This window comes from Phyllostomus hastatus, unplaced genomic scaffold (assembly GCF_019186645.2).
Source record: "Phyllostomus hastatus isolate PE091 unplaced genomic scaffold, TTU_PhHast_1.1 phas_contig_1, whole genome shotgun sequence".
In the NCBI taxonomy this organism is placed as follows: Eukaryota; Metazoa; Chordata; class Mammalia; order Chiroptera; family Phyllostomidae; genus Phyllostomus; species Phyllostomus hastatus.
The window spans coordinates 5,301,131-5,318,968 of record NW_025333498.1 but is presented as its reverse complement, the minus strand read 5'-3'; positions in this window follow the sequence as shown (position 1 = coordinate 5,318,968).

Below are 17,838 nucleotides of genomic sequence, written 5' to 3'. Positions count from 1 at the left end.
GTCTTTGTCCATGGGTCCTTTATACGTGTTCCTTGATGACCGTTCCCCTGCTTTCTCCCTTTACCCACCTCCTCCCCACCTCCACCACAGAACAAACTGACAGTAACAAGTAACATTTTTCTTCAGAGTGAACTAAGTCACTCTGTTCTCTCTGTAGCACATGATTTCAATGTGCACTGCCTGAAAAAGCGCATTGTTGACTTACTTGTATGTGGACCTTATTGGTTTGCGAGGACTGTCGTAACAAAGTGCCACTGACTGGGTGGCTTCAACAACATTGTCTCAAGAGTTCTAGAAGCTAGAATTACAAGATCAAATTGTCAGCAAGGTTGGTTCCTTCTGAGGGCTGTGAAAGAGAGTCCATTCCATACCTCTTTCCAGCTTCTGATGAATTGCTTGTAATTTTTATTCCTTGAGTTTGTCTGCATCACTCCTATTTCTGCCTTCGTCTTCACATGGTGTTGCGCCTATGGGTATCTACCTTAGGAGCCCACCATACTCCAGTATGACCTCAGTTAACTAATTACATCTGCAACAACCCTCTTTCCAACTAAGGTCACTTTCTGAGTTACTGTGGGTTGGGACTACAGCACACGAATTTTGATGGGATATTATTGAAGCCATAACAGGACCAAGTCCATGTTCTGTATCAATTGGACCAATATTCTAGAAAATCGGGAAAGAAAAAGAGAGAAGTTGTACACTGATGCTTTTCTTTAACTTTTCTCTTTTATGCAGCGCATATGCCATCCTCTCTGTTCTCGGCATTGGGAAGAAGGATGCATATTTATGAATGATGGGCCTTTTTTAGGACAAAAGATATGGAAAATGGTATTGTAGATTTACACATGATAATTAGATTTTACTGGAGAAAATTTCCAAGAACTGGAAATGGGTAAAGTAATGCTGTTAGGCTTTATTCTAAGAGCTAAAGTCAAAGAATGAGAACATTTCAGGTAAGATAGTTAAAATTATTTCTGAAATTGGCTCAGGGGTAGTTTTATGTACAATCTGAGAGTACTTCTCCGTGTTACCATGCATCTTTTGCCATTAAAACTCCTTAAAACTCCTTGGCTCCCATGCCTAGCTCTTGATATTTTAATGTTCTCCTTGTTCTGCCTTATTCTTACTCTTTGCCATTTTCAGTGTATCACACTTCTCTTTCCAGCTGCTAAATGTAGAATTTCTGTGCATTTCTACTCTAACACTCTCCTCTTTCCCTGCTCTATCCTTGTGACTGTGCTTACTCCTTGGCTCCAGTGGTCACTTTTAAGCACCTGACTTCTCTATTTTGCTACGGAAAGCATCATGTCATCTTATTCCATGAGCCATCTTCTTTCTATTACATTGTCATTGTTAATTTATTACTGTTTCATTCAACCAAGCTTTGAAACTTGAGATTATCATACATGTCTTAATTTGTTCCCTATATTGTCTTTTTTCAACCTAGTGATTTAAATCACTTCCTGTTATCTTAGCCTATTTGTGCTTCATTCCAAACTATATCTTGCTTCTTCCACTTCCAAAAGTTTAGATGAAAAACACAATTGATTCTTTATCTATAAATTTTAAACTAAGACATAATTATTAAACTGGCATTTGTGACCTCTGCACTATGGATGTACTCTGTGGTTTCCCACCACCTACCAGTGTTATACAGGTACTCATTTCTTGGCCAAACTAGACTACTTTCTTTTTGTAAAAAAAAAAATGGATTTGACAGAAATGGATTTTTCCAAACTATTCATTCTATATGGCCAAAGACTTATTTATTCCATGTTCTCCATGAAGTCATTTTCTGAAACCCAACAGGATCTCTGATATTTAGCATTTTATTTGAAATCTCCATTGTTCCACTTAACACAATCCCTAACAGAGTGATGGACTCATCATATATACTTCACAAACATCACAACTGACCGCCAGTCCGAGTAGGCCTTGCTTTGGAGTTACTGACATGCTTGTCTTATCCTGTCTACCAGGTTGCAGATTCCTCAAATGAGAGGGTTTTATTTTATTCCTCTCTCTGTGTGCTATATGGCCTTCCTTCCAATGGTTTGTTCTGGGCTTTGAATAGACAACCAATTAAAGCTTATTTCTTTCAACTAAAAATGATACTATAAAATCAACCTGCCACACCAAGAAATTGTGTTATAAACTTCCCAGCCAATCGACAAGCAGAAGGTTGAAATTATTATTTCATCTAAATATCTACTTTGTTAAATTTATAATAGTAATTAGATTATCATCTTTGGAACATCACAGCAACTTTTTTTTGGATGTTCCACGGGTTGCTCATGGCTGGGGAATTGGAGGAGAGGGGTTGTGAATAGCAGAAGGACACTTCACGCATCCATGAGCCCTGCTGAAAGTGAGGGGAAAGAAATAATCTCAAATCTTAGTCTTAGGAATGTACCTACGTCAAACTTTTCATAAGTAGCCATTCTTCTTGCTCTTAGTACAGGATTTCTTGCAAGAGACAAAGGCTTGGTTTTGTCTTTAAAATACTTAAATTGAACATTCAATAATAATAAGTTATTCTTGCTTGTGCAAGCTAACAGTAAAATCCAAGTCTATTTTTTACTTATTTTGGAGGCTGAGTTCATTTAGAGGAATGAGTTTATGTGTTCTCCTCCAATGTGATAAACCTTCATTTCTTTCCTCTGAGCTAGTGAGATACATATTCATTGATAATGATGTTGGAGTTCCTAAAAATACAGAGAAATCTGACACCATGGCTGTTTTCGGAATACCTTTGTTGAAACAAATATGGGTTTAGAGATATGAAAAATATTTGCCATTTTTGTTTATTTATGTAAGCCACATGCAAGCTACTCTAGCTCTGGGTATTTTGAAATATAATTCACAGTGCAAAATCTGATAGACTTTTTTTCTCAGAAAATGTCTGTTAAACTAAGTAAAGATCATTGAAAATTTATTAAATGTAAATAACTTTATATATACTATTAAAAAATCAAGCCACAACTAAGCCAACTTAGATAAAACAACTTGTTTAGGTCTTCTGGAGATGAAACTAACACTCAGGATAATTGCTGTTTACACAGCAAAGGACAGTCAAAAACAAGCCAGTCCTGGGTACTTGGAGTAGCTCAATACTTCAGAGCTGAGCTGTGGAAACAGATTCTGAGGCTTAAGTATCAACTTCATTTCTAACTGCATAGCTTTAACCAAGGTGCTTAATCTCTTTGAGCATCAAATTCTTATGTTTGAAATAAGGATGATAATAGTGTTTCCATCCTCAGATGTTGATTGTGAACATTAGATGAGACTTAACATAAGCTCCAAAGACCACTCCAGCTACTTTAGTTGTTATTATTTATAGCAGTCAGTTACTCTGCCAAATTAAGATAACTGATAACTGTGTTTCCTTTTATTTTTTGGTTCTAAAGTATCTAGGTTTCCATAGCTTTTTAAAAACAGCATTCACATATCATACATTTCACCCATTTAAAGTGTACAATAAAATGGTTTTTAGTATATCCACTGAATTGCCAACCATCCCCACAATTTAATTTTAGAACATTTTATCTGTTTTTTTGCATAATAAATTAGTTCATTCTTTAAAATTACTGTACTCTGTTTGCTTTTTTAAAACAATAATTCTTTCTATAGTCCTTATAGGCTATGTTGAATAATAGAGGAAACCACTTTATTAACAGAACCACCAGGGTTTTTTTTTTAAGTTGGAGAGATGTATAAATTTTAATTAATGTGAGGACAACACTGAATGAACTCTGTCTTCCTGGCTGTCTCATAAGAGGTTTAAGGTCAATTAAGCTGGTTAGACAGAGAAAAGCAACGGTCTAATTACTGCTTTTTCAACAGTTGGGTTGTAGGTTGGACTCAGACCCTTAGACTCCTGACCTGGACTCCTGCCTGTGCTCATGCCCTGGAGTCATGCCCTGCTCCAAATATACACGGATTTTCAAAGGGCTTGGTGAAGGGGAGAATCCAACCCTTTAGTCCTAGGTGGTGTAGAGACTAGTAATCATATGTTACATAATGAGCTATCATAAATCTGTTTAAAATGATGAGATCTGATAGACAAAGTGCTTTGTGGTACATTCTGTTAGAGGAAGTAAGAATAATGTTGCTTATTTCTTCATTTGGCTAAGCACAGGTTGACTAAAACCAGCTAGTTATGATGAGGCATTTGAGGGAGAGGGTTCTGTTTAGTGTCAGCCTGAACAGGACACAGAATGTGAGTACCTAGGCAGAGAATTAAACCCTAGAGATGGTTTTTCAAAGTCATGGTTCTGAAATTGAGGTCGAATGGGCTGAAAATGAGAGCAAATGGCAAATGAAGGAAAACTGGAACCACTTCACAAACCTGCCTAGGTCTTGCTCTGTTCAAAACACCCACAAACACACGTCGATCTATATTTGAAATCTTTGATTTATACACACAGATTAAAAGCATATTGGACTTTGATATTTTTTAAATAAGTCAGTAGGTTCAGAAGAAGCTGAACATGCATATTGTTGCCAGTCTCCAGAAGTTTCTTGCACTAGTTCAGGCAACAGCTGCATAAATATTTCTTACATTGGCAGTCTGCCCCACTCCACTTCTTTGCAGGAAAAACCACATTTTTCCCCCAGCAGAGCTTACTGCTCGTATTTCCTGTGTATTGACTGATGAACATTATTTCTACGAGTGTTCTAAGCATAACTATGACTTCTGGTACCTAATAAGACACTACTGCTGTTCATCCTTTAAGACTTAGCTCAGAATATCCAGTATCAAGAAATGAGAAGGCTCTGTGTGAATAAAACCATAAACCTTTATAAGTGGCATAGAGAAACACTGGAATAGGCCCTGACTGGCGTAGCTCAGTGGATTGAGCGCGGGCTGTGAACCAAAGCATCACAGGTTTGATTCCCAGTCATGGCACATGCCTGGGTTGCAGGCCACGCCACCCAGCAACCAAACATTGATGTTTCTCTCTCTCTCTCTCTTCCTCCCTCCCTTCCCTCTCTAAAAATAAATAAATAAAATCTTTAAAAAAAAGAAACACTGGAATAAATAAAAAACACACCTATTTTTTAATGGAAAGAAAAACTGAAAGTTATGAAGAAATCAATTTTTCCTAATAGGAACTATTCTATATAATGACGATCAAAACCTGAATAAGCTTGTTAGGGATTGAAAAAAAATGGCCCTAAAGCTCATATAGGAAAATAAAAATGTTAGAAGAATCAGGAAAAATCTGAAAAAGAATAAGAGAACTTGTCCTATAAATTTCTAGACTTTACTGAGTATAACAGAACAGCCTAGTATTTCTAGTATTATTATCTCATATAACATGTGAACTGATATCCAATAATAGCTACTATTCAGTGAGCTTTTATTATGTGCCATGTATTCTACTAAGCACTTTACAAATACTAACATATGAAGAAGCCCTGACAACTCCAAGAGATACACATTGTTATTATCCCCACTTTGTATAGCAGAAGTCAGGTTCACCCAAAATGTACACACTGAAGCCAGAATTTGGATCCAAACAGCCTCACTGCAAGACCTACTCTCTTAATTACTATATTACTATACAGCATTTTAAATTAACAGAGAGAGATCACTCACATAGGTGACTAATGGAATCTGTATCTCACATTTTATATCACAGCTAATTCTAGATAGCTCATAAATATTTAAACATGAAAATAAAACTCTAAAAGTAATAGGGGAAGATATGGGTTTTTAGAAATCTTGATGTGGAGAGGCCTTTTGACAGCCCACACAAAGGTCAAAATTGAAATAGAAAAGACTCATAGACCTGATTCAAATATTTTCAAACCATAATTAAAGTCAAATACAGAAGTAAAATAATAATTATAGTACCTATGACAGGCAAATGTTAATATCCCTAGTATGAAAAGATCTTTTACAAATCAGCCAGATGTTGAAAAACATCCCAATGAAAAACATACACATGTAATTTACAAAAACAAATTAAATAGGCAAAAAGTAAAAAGATGTTTAAACTTACTAATGATTGATGAAATACACATTAGCATTAAAAAACGACTTTTCATTTATCAGATTGGCAAAGACATAATAGATAAAATTTAACGTTGACAGGTGTTGGGGACCGCCCTGCCTGGTCTCAGGAAGCTGTAATTCTCCCCCCGCCCCATGATTTAGGCTGAGTGAGAGACCTCCGGACCAGGAGCCACTGAAGGAGACAAAACTTATTTCCCTGGCATGATCAGCAATCATGACAGGTAACAATTCTCTAAGAAAGTTAATGAATCTAAGACAGACACGATCACATGGGATTGCCCTGAGAGAAGGGGCTGTGGAAATGAAGGGGTGATCAGACATCAACCCCTGCCCCCTTTGGCTTTGTCAAAGCCTGAGTCTTTGCTCTTGGATGTGAGAAATCCAAGTCTCCTTGCTGCCTTTGTCTTCTCAGGCCTGCAAGGGTGAAACAGCCCAGACCAGAAACGGCGGACCCCCGGGGTAATCAGGCCTGGGACATAGAATATGCAAGATCCTGTGAGATCTGTTTACTGGAGGATGTTATTAACTTGGAATTTGAAAGGCACAGACAGGAAACCAAAACTGCCCTTTGAGCCCTGTTAGATAAAACCCCAATCTCTGCCCAGAATCACAGCAGGGATTCTGTCTGCACCTTTGTAAGTCACCTACTTCTTTTGATCTTTTCTGCCAGACTGTGAATCCACAAACTAAGTCTGTTTTCTCAATAAAAATCTGCTTGGGTATGGACAAAGGGTGATTCCCATGTGAGGAGTGGCCCTTCTGTTCCTATTCCCCCACAGGACCTGGTTGTCTCTGTGTATGTTTTTTCTCGTGCTTCGACAAGCATCCGCAGCCAAGATGGATACTGCTGGCTGGTATCCTCTACAGACAGAGGGATAGAAAAACATGGAATTTGTATTGGTAAACTTTTCTAGAGAGCAGTTTGGCATTTGTGAATCAAAATATCAAATGTCCATGACATGATCTAGCCATTCTTCCAAAGAACCATCTGTGGAATAATTGCCCAGTTATCCAAAGATATAGGTGTACATATAATGATATTAAGTACAGCATTATTCAAAACAGTGAAAAAATTGGAAACAACTTAATTGTACTTTAATAAAGGACTAGCTAAGCAAATTGAGGCATGAAATATAATGAAATACTATGTAGCCATGAAATAGTGATAGAATTCTAAATTCCTTGATTGGGAAAGATATCCAGAATACATTGTTAAATAAAAAACAAGTTAAGATACCAAATAACACATGGAATATGGCCACATTTATATAAAATTATGTCTACACATACATACATACCTGGAAGGGTACTCATCAAAATGTCAATTGGGATTATCTCAGGGTAAAGAGATTTGGGTGAGAGGTACTCTGTTTATATTTTCATGTATTATTCAGTAGTTTTACATGAGCAAATGCCGCCAAACAAAGAAATAGAACAGACAAGTGAAACATTGCCTTTACCAGGAAGTCTTCCTTAGCTCCAGGTTGGTATAAGCATTGCCCTCTGACCTCCCACGGCAGCCAGTGCACACCTCAACCACAGCAAATCCACATTACAGTGGAAGATATCTATTAGTATGTGTCACTCTTCCCACTAAATCCCCAGCTCTTGAATATCCCTGATAGCTTTTTTTTCCCATTCACCAAACTCAGAGACTGACACATACAAGCACCCAATGACTCAAACTATTTGGGAATACAAACAAACATTCTGCAAAGTGATATATTGTGTAAGTCAATGGGTGTGAGTTTTATGAGATGTAGATGGGCATTTTCAATGGTTCTAACAAGATAAATTATGGAGAAATGCAAAGTAATGGCCTCCTTTATTAATGGATCTATCTACCTTCAAGCAAAACACAGGGTCTCAATAAATTAATGTGAGGACTGCTGAATCCTTCTTGTGAGGACTGCTGTGTAAGTCTTGACAATGACCGACACTGATTTGTTATGGAAAACATGTCTTCTTTTCTGGAACTCTCACTGCCTGCACACACAAACTGGAATTGAGAATAATTCCCCAAGAAACAAACCTCTATCTCCAATGACTGTGGTGATGAGGAATAGTTCACAGTGTTTGCTCCAGATCTTTGCTTTCGGCATGATTTCAACCCCACATTTTCCTGTGAACTCTGTCTGCCTCTCCTTTGACTTTGAAAAACAATGTTTTGGCACTGAATTACACTTACAAATGTTTCACAGCAAGCTCCTCTTATCATTTTGTTGATTTCATCATGTGAGGTTTTCTGTTAGCCAGATTTCAAATTATATTCTGGGGTTAGTACTTTTGAACTATAGTAATAGATATGAATTTCAGGTAGAAAGTGGCCTCTAATTAGTAACTATTATTAGATATTAACATGAAATATAAAATACAGGAAAAGGGGAGTAGATCACATATTGGATATCCCAAAGTAAAAAAGAGTCCCAAAATGAAATGAGTTAAAATCTGAAGACTTAAATTACATATGTACAAACTTTTAATATGTTCATAAACATATTCTCTAGAGGATGGTGTTGGTTTTGTGGTGTTGATGGTGATACAGCTGCTTATAAAAATTCAAACAGAAGACTTCTGGTTAAGATGGAGGTGTAGGTAGACACACTTCACCTCCTTGCGCAACCACAGAGTGGCTTACAACTTAACTTCAAAACAAATAACTACCAGAACTGTCAGAAAATCAAACTGTATAAAAGTCTGATAACCAAGAATGTAATGAAGCCACACTCATCCAGACAGGTGGAGAGAGAGGTAGAGATATGGAGACTGGTGGAGAGGCGAGGGGATGCACTGTGGTGTGGAGAGAGAGTGGCAACATTGGAACAGGCAGTCCCACATTCATGTGTGGTTGATAAAAATTGGGAGAGATACCTTGGGAGCAAGTGATCCCAGTCCTAGACCAGACTGCACAGCCAAGGTTCCAGTTCCAGGAAGATAAATCCCAATAATTCTGCCTGCATGTGCAAAAACCAGTGGGGGATGGGACAGTAGAAGAAACTGCCAGATTTTCAGGAGACGCCACTCAAAGGGCCTGCATGGTCCAAGAACCTATACAAACTCAGTCACCCTGGGATTCAGCACCAGGGCAATAGCTGGGAGGGCAGGTTGCATACAGGAAGTGGGTGAAGTGACTAGAAAGAGAGCAAGTGCTGGGCGAACCTCCAGAAGCCAGGTAGTGGAACTGTCCCTCTCTAAGCCCTCCCCCAACACAGAACCACAAAGGGGTGAAGTGGGTTGCCTACCCTGGCAATTACCTAAGGCTCCCACCACACAATTTACAGATGCCTTTTCTACAACAGGCCGTGCTACTAAGACAGGGAGTCAAAGCAGCTCTATCTAATACACAGAAACAAACACAGGGAGGCTGCCAAATTGAAGATACAAAGAAATAAGGCTCAAAGGAAAGAACAGAAAAAATCCCCAGAAAAACAATTAAATGAAATAGAGATAACCAACCTAACAGATGCAAAGTTGAAAACACTGGTGATCAGAAAGCTCAAAGAACTCATTGAGTATGGCAACAACATAAAAGAAGAAATTAAAGTTATACTAAATGAAATAAAGAAAAATCTCCAGGGAACCATCAATGGAGAGGAGGAAGCTGGGATTCACATCAATGATTTAGAACATAAGGAAGAAGTAAGTATTCAACCAGAACAGCAAGAAAAAAAATTCAAAAAAATGAGGATACTATAAGGACCCTCTGTGACATCTCCAAATGTACCAACATCCAAATCATAGGGTTGCCAAAAGGAGAAGAGGAAGAGCAAGAAATTGAAAACTTATTTGAAAAAATAATGAAAGAACTTCCCTAATACAGCAAAGAAAGTAGACATACAAGTCCAGAAAGTACAGAGTCCTAGACAAGTTGGACCCAAAGAGGACTATACACCAAGACATATTATAATTAAAATGACACAGGTTAAAGATAGAGAATCTTAAAAGTAGCAAGAGAAAAGCAAGAGAGTTACCTACAAAGGAGTTCCCTTAAATCTGACAACTGATTTCTCAAAAGAAACTTCGCATGCAAGAAGGGACTGGCAAGACCTATTCAAAATGATGAAAAACAAGGACCTACAACCTAGATTACTCTATCCAGCAAAGCTATCATTTAGAATGGAAAGGCAGATAAAGTGCTTCCCAAACGAGATAAAGCTAAAGGAGTTCATTATCACCAGGCCATTATTACATGAAATGTTAAAGGGACTTACTTAAGAAAAACAAGAAGATCAAAACTATGAACATTAAAATGGCAAACAAATTCACAACTATCAACCACTGAATCTAAAACCACAAACTAAGCAAACAATCAGAACAGAAACAGAATCATAGATATGGAGTCATTCAGAGGGTTACCAGCTGGGAGTGGGTGGGGGAGAATGGGGGTAAAGGTGTAGGGATTAAGAAGCATAATTGGTAGCTACAAAATACACAGGGGGAGGTTAGGAATGGTATAGGAAATGGAGAAGCCAAAGAACTTACATGGACAACCCATGGCCATGAACTAAGGAGGGGAATTCTTGTAGGGAAAGAGCATAACAAGCAGAGGGGGCAAAGGAGGAAAATTGGGACAACTGTAATAGCATAATCCATAAAATATATTTTTAAAAATTCAAACAGAACAAAATGGTAGCAAATGAAAAGTTATATTTATACCCTTTGTTACACCAGCTAAAGATAATCACTTTGCATTTTTCTTGGTTCTTTAGGTAGTAACCTCATCCTTAGACTCTTTGCCTCTGTTTAGGCAGATGTGATTTTTACACTATATGAGAGCACCAGCTTTTCCTAATCACGTGAAAACTGTGGCTCTTGCTTTGTAAATATTGACACTGAAAGGTCAGTCTCAGTCATTGTCTTTCAGAGTGTTTATTTACTTAATCTTTTAGGAATTAAGCTTAGAATTTCTGCAATGTGTTACACTAAGCACGTGTCATCATTTTGAACTTAACGTGAAACTGTTTATAAGACTTGTATGCATTTACTTACTTAAAATCAACAGTCCAAAAGTTTTAAGAAATGTAAAACATTGAGAATATAAATAAAATAACTGCCAGAGAAAAAGGGAGTGAAAATTAAAGAAGGGATGATTAGAAATGGGGAGAGTAAAAAAGAAGTACCAGATACAAATAACCTACAAGCTATAGTCAACACAATTGCTTATGATGAAAATAATATAATTTAGAATACTTTGTGACATATATTTACATTATAAATACTGCAATTAACTTAGACTTCTAAGATCACCCAGTCTTTCCCTTCCACTTCACACAAATATACCTTTCACTTTCAAAAGAAGGCAATCTGCTCCACATTTAGTCAAATCAGTGACCATTAATATCATAATAATAAATTTTTGATAAAGTCTGCTACTGACTTCCTAAACTTGTATTTCCAAATGAACAGTGTAAGTTCTCCTGATAATTTAATCATTGAGTTCATTTGGAATGGTATTTGAGAAGAATGAGCTTGTTAATAAATGTATAGGTAAAAGACTTGGGTAAATATTAGGATCTGCCAGAGTGGCTGATGTTAAGCCAGCTGCACCTAATTCTCACTACTACTACTATCTCTCTCTTTCATGATTTAGCATCCTAAGTCTATAACCCTCAATAACTAACCCACTGTGACATTCATTTCACATTACTTAATTTTTGTCTAATTCTTCTCCCAGGTTTTGCTGGTTGCTCTATAGCTTTTAGCTCTTTTGTTGCGTATATAATTCATATCACATGAACTATTTCATAAGTTCATATATTTTTAAACAATATAATTCATATAATTTCAAATAATATGTTTAAATTCTCTTAATTGTCACATCACTTTTAGACAGTATCTTAATTCTCTGTATAAAATGAGGAAATAAGAACCCTACACTATCCTTCACTACCCCCAGCTCCCAGCTGTTAACTGCACCCGGACTTTTCAATTACTAGTATTTATAGCATTTACCCTCATGGCCCCCTTTATTCTTGCTTTATAACTTTATTAAAAAGATTCTGAGCTTTCTTTAGAGTTTAATTCTAAAAATTAAAAACAAACAATACATAGAACATTATTATTAATTTATACTATTCATTGCAGAGTCAAGTGTTATGATTGGACCTTGGGAAAAAGAAACATAATCCTAGGTAAGAAAAACTTTGCCACTCAAAGAAAATGACTTAGGAATCAAAGTAAAAATTAATTTTTTTTTCCTCCAACAGGTCCTCAGAATCATGCCACAGTTTACCTTGTTTCATGTACAGAAATGGCTTTCTGGTAAAAGTTTCTCAACTAGAAACTCAAGTTTCTATTGCCTTTTTTTTTTTTTTGATCAGACAAGAAACATATGAACTCTCATTACATCACTAAAGTAATTCAGGTCCCCCTCTTCATTCCTTCCCCCTCCCACTCACCTCCTCCATTTTTCTGCTACCTCTTACTTGATTTCTCAATAGAAGATATTTGACATCCTGGATTAATCTTTAAGGTCACTTTATACTTTATTGTTGTCTCTTTGCTCTATTCTTAATCCATCTTTTAAATTGAATTTTGTGGGGCAACCATATTTTTAATTTCCAGTAAGTTCCTCATGTTCCTTTCTTGCATAAATCCTTGTAGTTACTTTATAGATATTCCTTTTTGAATCTCTCTAAGGACATTAACTAGAATTTAAAACAATTGTTTCTTACCTTAATTATCTGTGTTCTTTTTGGTCCATCACTTTATTTATTCATCTTAGCCCTATTTCTTGGTGCTATCGGTTTTCCCTAGTATCTGGTTATCATTAGTTACCTATTCATACTTATAAAAGAAAGACTAAGTTAATGAATTCAAGAAGCTTATGTGGATTTCTTCTACGGTTGGGTAGATTGTGTTTTGTTTTGTTTTGTTTTGTTTTGTTTTTCCCAAAAGATGTCACTCTGTCTCAGAGGATGTCTGGGAAAGTGGACAAGCCATATCAATTGGTGGTCATCTTTAAGATTCACAGGCAGAAAACACAAAGTAATCAGGGTTTTACCCCCAATACCGAAACATGAGGGCTTTTTTCTGGAGCTCACACCCTCACTTGAAGCATTGGCCTTCTCCAGGGCTAATGAACACAGTATACAGGCTCTGCTTGGGTGGGAAGGAGCAGCTGTTCTACACACTGTCCTCTGCTCACTTCCCTCGCGGGTCATCAAGGGATTCCTGTCAGCCTGAACTATTCCAGGAAAAGTAGCTCACCTGTGCTTTAGCCTTGTGTGCTAGGTCTTGTATGTAAATATGTTCTCGTTTGCTTTCTTTATGCCAGAAATTTATCTTTGATTGGTTAATGATTCTACCCTAGCCTGATTTCGAAGTAACAAGCTGAGGTTTTGACTACTCTTTTTCTGTCATTTCAGTAGCATTCGAAGAGGAAGAATAGATAAGTATATGTACTCAGCTGACTATACATGACTGAACACTGGTGAATTTCCTCCCTATTCTCCCCAGTACCCTTCCTTCCTTCCTCTTTCCTGTCCTCTCTCTATCCTTCTGCTCCTCTGTTTCTCTTTTCTAGATAAAGACATGAAAGTCTAGGAAATGATAATTAGAATTAAAAACAGTGATGAGAATTTTCCTCCTTTTCTTCTCATAGAGGTTCTTTATTATGTCCACAATGGAAATCTCAGCTATTTGTTTTCTAAAGAACTAGAACTAAACTTAATTCACTGTCTTTTTCTTCTAGACAGGTCTCTTTGTTGGCTTCCACTATCAAAGTGAATGTGTCACATTTGAAAAAAAAACAGGTAAAATTAATTGGTAAATTCAACTGACTCGTTCATTCAATGTAACACATTTGCATAAAAATAATATAGGTACACAATAAATTATGTTAAAATAAATAATATCCTCAATTTTTCTTCATATGAATTTAAAAATCCTTTATCAGAGGCTTTATATCAAGGGCTGGGCTAAGAATGCTAATCTCCTCTGAGATAAGTATTAATATTCCTGCTGCACAAATGAAGAACTTCAGGCAAACTACACAATTTGCCCAAGAGCACAGAAGCCGGTAATTGGCCAGACCAACACTGGGACCCAGGTTTCTCTGCTCCTCCTAACCATTTCCCTATTCCAACTCACACAAGCATTATGGAGACACTGTAGTATTGTAAATTCTGAACAAAGACCAGCCAAGACATTTAAAACTTGCGACATCTATGAATATTGGAAAAAAATTAGCTCTTTGGAAACACGACTAGAAATCCTCGTGTTCAATGAATCAGTTAATAGAAGTATGCCCATTTCACTGTATAAGTTGAAATGTTTTCCATGAACAAATAGACCTCTTAAGGATATTAAGGATTTTCTGAAACTGCCCATTAGAAAAAGCTCATGCTAAGATTGTCTGGTCTGGAGGAAAGAAGACAGAAATGGTGTTAGAATCTGTCTACCACTTAACAATTGTGTGAGCACAAGACACCTATTCTAAGACTCAGTTTTCTCATCTATAAAGCTCATATAATATCTTTCTCAATGAGTTATGGTGAAGATTAAATGAATAAAGTGGTAAGAAATAAAAGATGTTTAAATATGAGTTTCCTTCCATGTAATATCTTTTACTTAAATATCTTAGAATAGAGTTCTCTTTTCTCCACATCCTTGCCAGCACTTGTTTGTTGATTTATTAATGACTGCCATTTTGGCAGGTGTGAAATGGCTAATCATTTTGAGCATATTTTTCATACCTCTATGGCCCATCTATATGTCCTCCTTGGACAAGTGTCTATTCAGGTCCTTTGTCCATTTTTTAATTGTATTGTCTCTTTCTGGTGTTGAGTTGTATGAGTTCTTTATGTATTTTGGAGGTTAAACTTTGTCCAATGTATCATCGGCAAATATGTTCTCCCATAGTCAGTTCCCTTTTAATTTTGCTGATGTTTCTGTATCCATGCAGAAGCTTTTTAATTTGATGTAGTCCCGTTTGTTTATTTTTTGTTTCCCTTTCCCTAGCATACACATCAGCAAAAATATTGCTATGTGAGGAGTCTGAAATTTCACTGCCCACGTTTTCCCCTAGGATTTTTATGGTGTCATGCCTTATGTTTGTCTTTTATCCATTTTGAGTTTATTCTGGTGTATGGTGTGAGTTGGTGGTCTAGTATCACATTTTTGCATGTTATCAGCACCTGTGGAAAGCAGTACAGAATTCCCTCAAAAAATTAAAAATGCAACTACCTTTTGACCCAGTAATTCCACTGCTAGGAATATATCCTAAGAATCCCCAAACACCAGTTCAAAAGAACTTATGTACCCCTATGTTCATTGCAGCATTATTTACAATAGCCAAGTGTTGGAAACAGTCTAAGTGCCCATCAGTAGATGAGTGGATCCAAAAACTGTGTTTCATTTACACAGTGGAATACTACACAATAGGAAAAAACAGAAGGAATTCCTACCTCTTGTGACAGCATGGTTAGAACTGGAGATTATCATGGTAAGTGAAATAAGCCAGCCAGCGAAAGACAAATACCATATGACCTCACTTATAAGAGGAATCTAATGAACAAAATAAACTAATGAGCAAAATACAGCCAGAGACATAGAATCATGGAACAGGCTGACAGCTGTAAGAGGAGAGAAGGGAGGTGGAGGCTGTTTGAAAGAAGATGAAGGCATTAGTCAAGGAACACATGTGAAGGACCTATGGACATGGACAATGGTGTAGGGATTGACTATGGAAGTGGGGGCAGGTTGTCAGGAGGGGGACAAAGGGGAAAATACGTTGAACTGTAACAGCATAAACAGTAAAACATTTTGAAAAATATCTCAGAATAAGTAGATAAGAAGATACATATCTATTTGGTCAATACATTGTACTAAATAAAAATTAAAGCTATTATTGGACCACCAGCCTTTCTAGAATATATACACATCATGTTCAAATATTACTTTAGGTGTGATCTACTATGTGACTATGTCCCACTTATTAGATTTATTGTAAGGTCTTTGAAAATGAGTTCTTCAAAATGTATATTTTTCCTGAGGTATTTTATTTACTATAAAACATATTTATCTACTTACATCTTCAATATATTTAATTAGGTTAACTGTTGTACTGTTATCACTGCAATTGCACCCACGAGTTAAGGACAACCACTCTCTAAGAAAACTTTGAACGTAACTATTTTAGAAACTTTTCAGTGCATGTCTGTCCCAGTAAAATACAGTAAGAAAAATGTTCAATTAGAAAAATGTATACTAACTCATCTAGAGGCCAGGTTGACCAACATGGAGAAGAAGCATGTACTTATACTTTGATCTCTACTCATTCTTTAGATAAAATATTTGCTCCCTTTTGGACTTGAAAATGTAAACAAGTTTCCATATAAGGAAAAAAGTCATTTAGCTTTCTAGTATGACTGAATGTAGCCCGGCCAGACTAGTTTGTGATAGATGTAGGTGATGTCACAGGTTCTTCTAACATTTCAACTCTATTCTTGAATTGCTATTGTGTCAAACAAATATGTTCTGGTAGCAAAGATTTCTCTGAAAGGCAGATCAAATGATAAAAAGAGGCATTATTTAAAAAGAAGGAAGAGGAAGGGGCAAGCAAAGGAACATGAATAGAGGACTCGTGGGCATGGACAATTGGGGAGACTGATTGTGGGAGTGTGGGGGGACAGGGTACAGGTGAGCAGTGGGGGAAAACTCTAACTGAACAACAATAAAAAAAGCAATGTTTAACTGAAATAATAAAGGGTTTCAAGTAAGCATCATTTGGGAAAAAGGTAAAACTCAGCCATCTTTAGTCTTGGCTGAAAGGAATCTCAGACTAAATTTATTTCTCAATCTCAATAAACACATTAAGCTGGCTAATTTGTATACCTACTCCCATGTTTTAAAGTTTTTAATTACTCTGTTCTATATTTTTAAAATTTTAGTTATTATATCAATAATAATATTAATGCAAACATGACTTTGATGCTCAGAATTTGGGGAAAAAATATACATTGATTGATCAGTCAACAGATACAACTGGGTATCAATATAATCTTGGTAAACAAACCAAATGAGAATATGAAGTTATTTTTTAAAACTTCACTTAAAAGAAATTATCTATAAAGATACATTAAACTGCTTACAATGAGGACTTACAAGAATTCAGGGAGTGGGGTAGGAAGAGAGGACCTGGACAATTTAAAACTCTGTGCTTTCTTTGTTAAAACAGAACTCTAGGCTTATAATTCAAACCTAAAGTTTTTAAAAATTAAATAGTCATCATCTTTTAACGCTCATCAGTGCAAACAACACATGAATTAAGGAGCTATGAAGCAAAATTCTCATTGACCTTAATATGGCAGGTAACAAATCCATAGATTATTTGATATTAAGTGCCTAATAATTGAATAATTTTCCACCACAAATGTCTTTGCCCATTTCTTTCTTGTTCTCTGTACTCCACAATTTTTGTATAAGTCTCTTCTTTCCTCCTACTCTTTATTCAAATACCATTCTCTTGTTCATAAACCATCCCCTAAGAAAATAGCAGCCCACAGGTGACTCACAGGTAGCCCACAAATGTATTTTTATTGGCCTAGGATTAATTTACAGTATTTAAAAACATGGAGACTGAACACCCAACTCCAGATTCCCAGCTTCCCTTGAAAGATCAAAAGATGTGAAGGCATGGCGCCCTCATTCCTGGAGGGCAGGTGGGACTGCAGGCAGCCACCTCTCAGCCTGCTGCCTGCTCTCCAGCTCCCGGCTCTGACCACTCGGCTGCCTCCCCAGCAGCCCTTCCAGGGCCTCGCTCTGTTTAGCACTCCTCCGCATTACTCTGTCTTATGGTAAATAGGAAACTT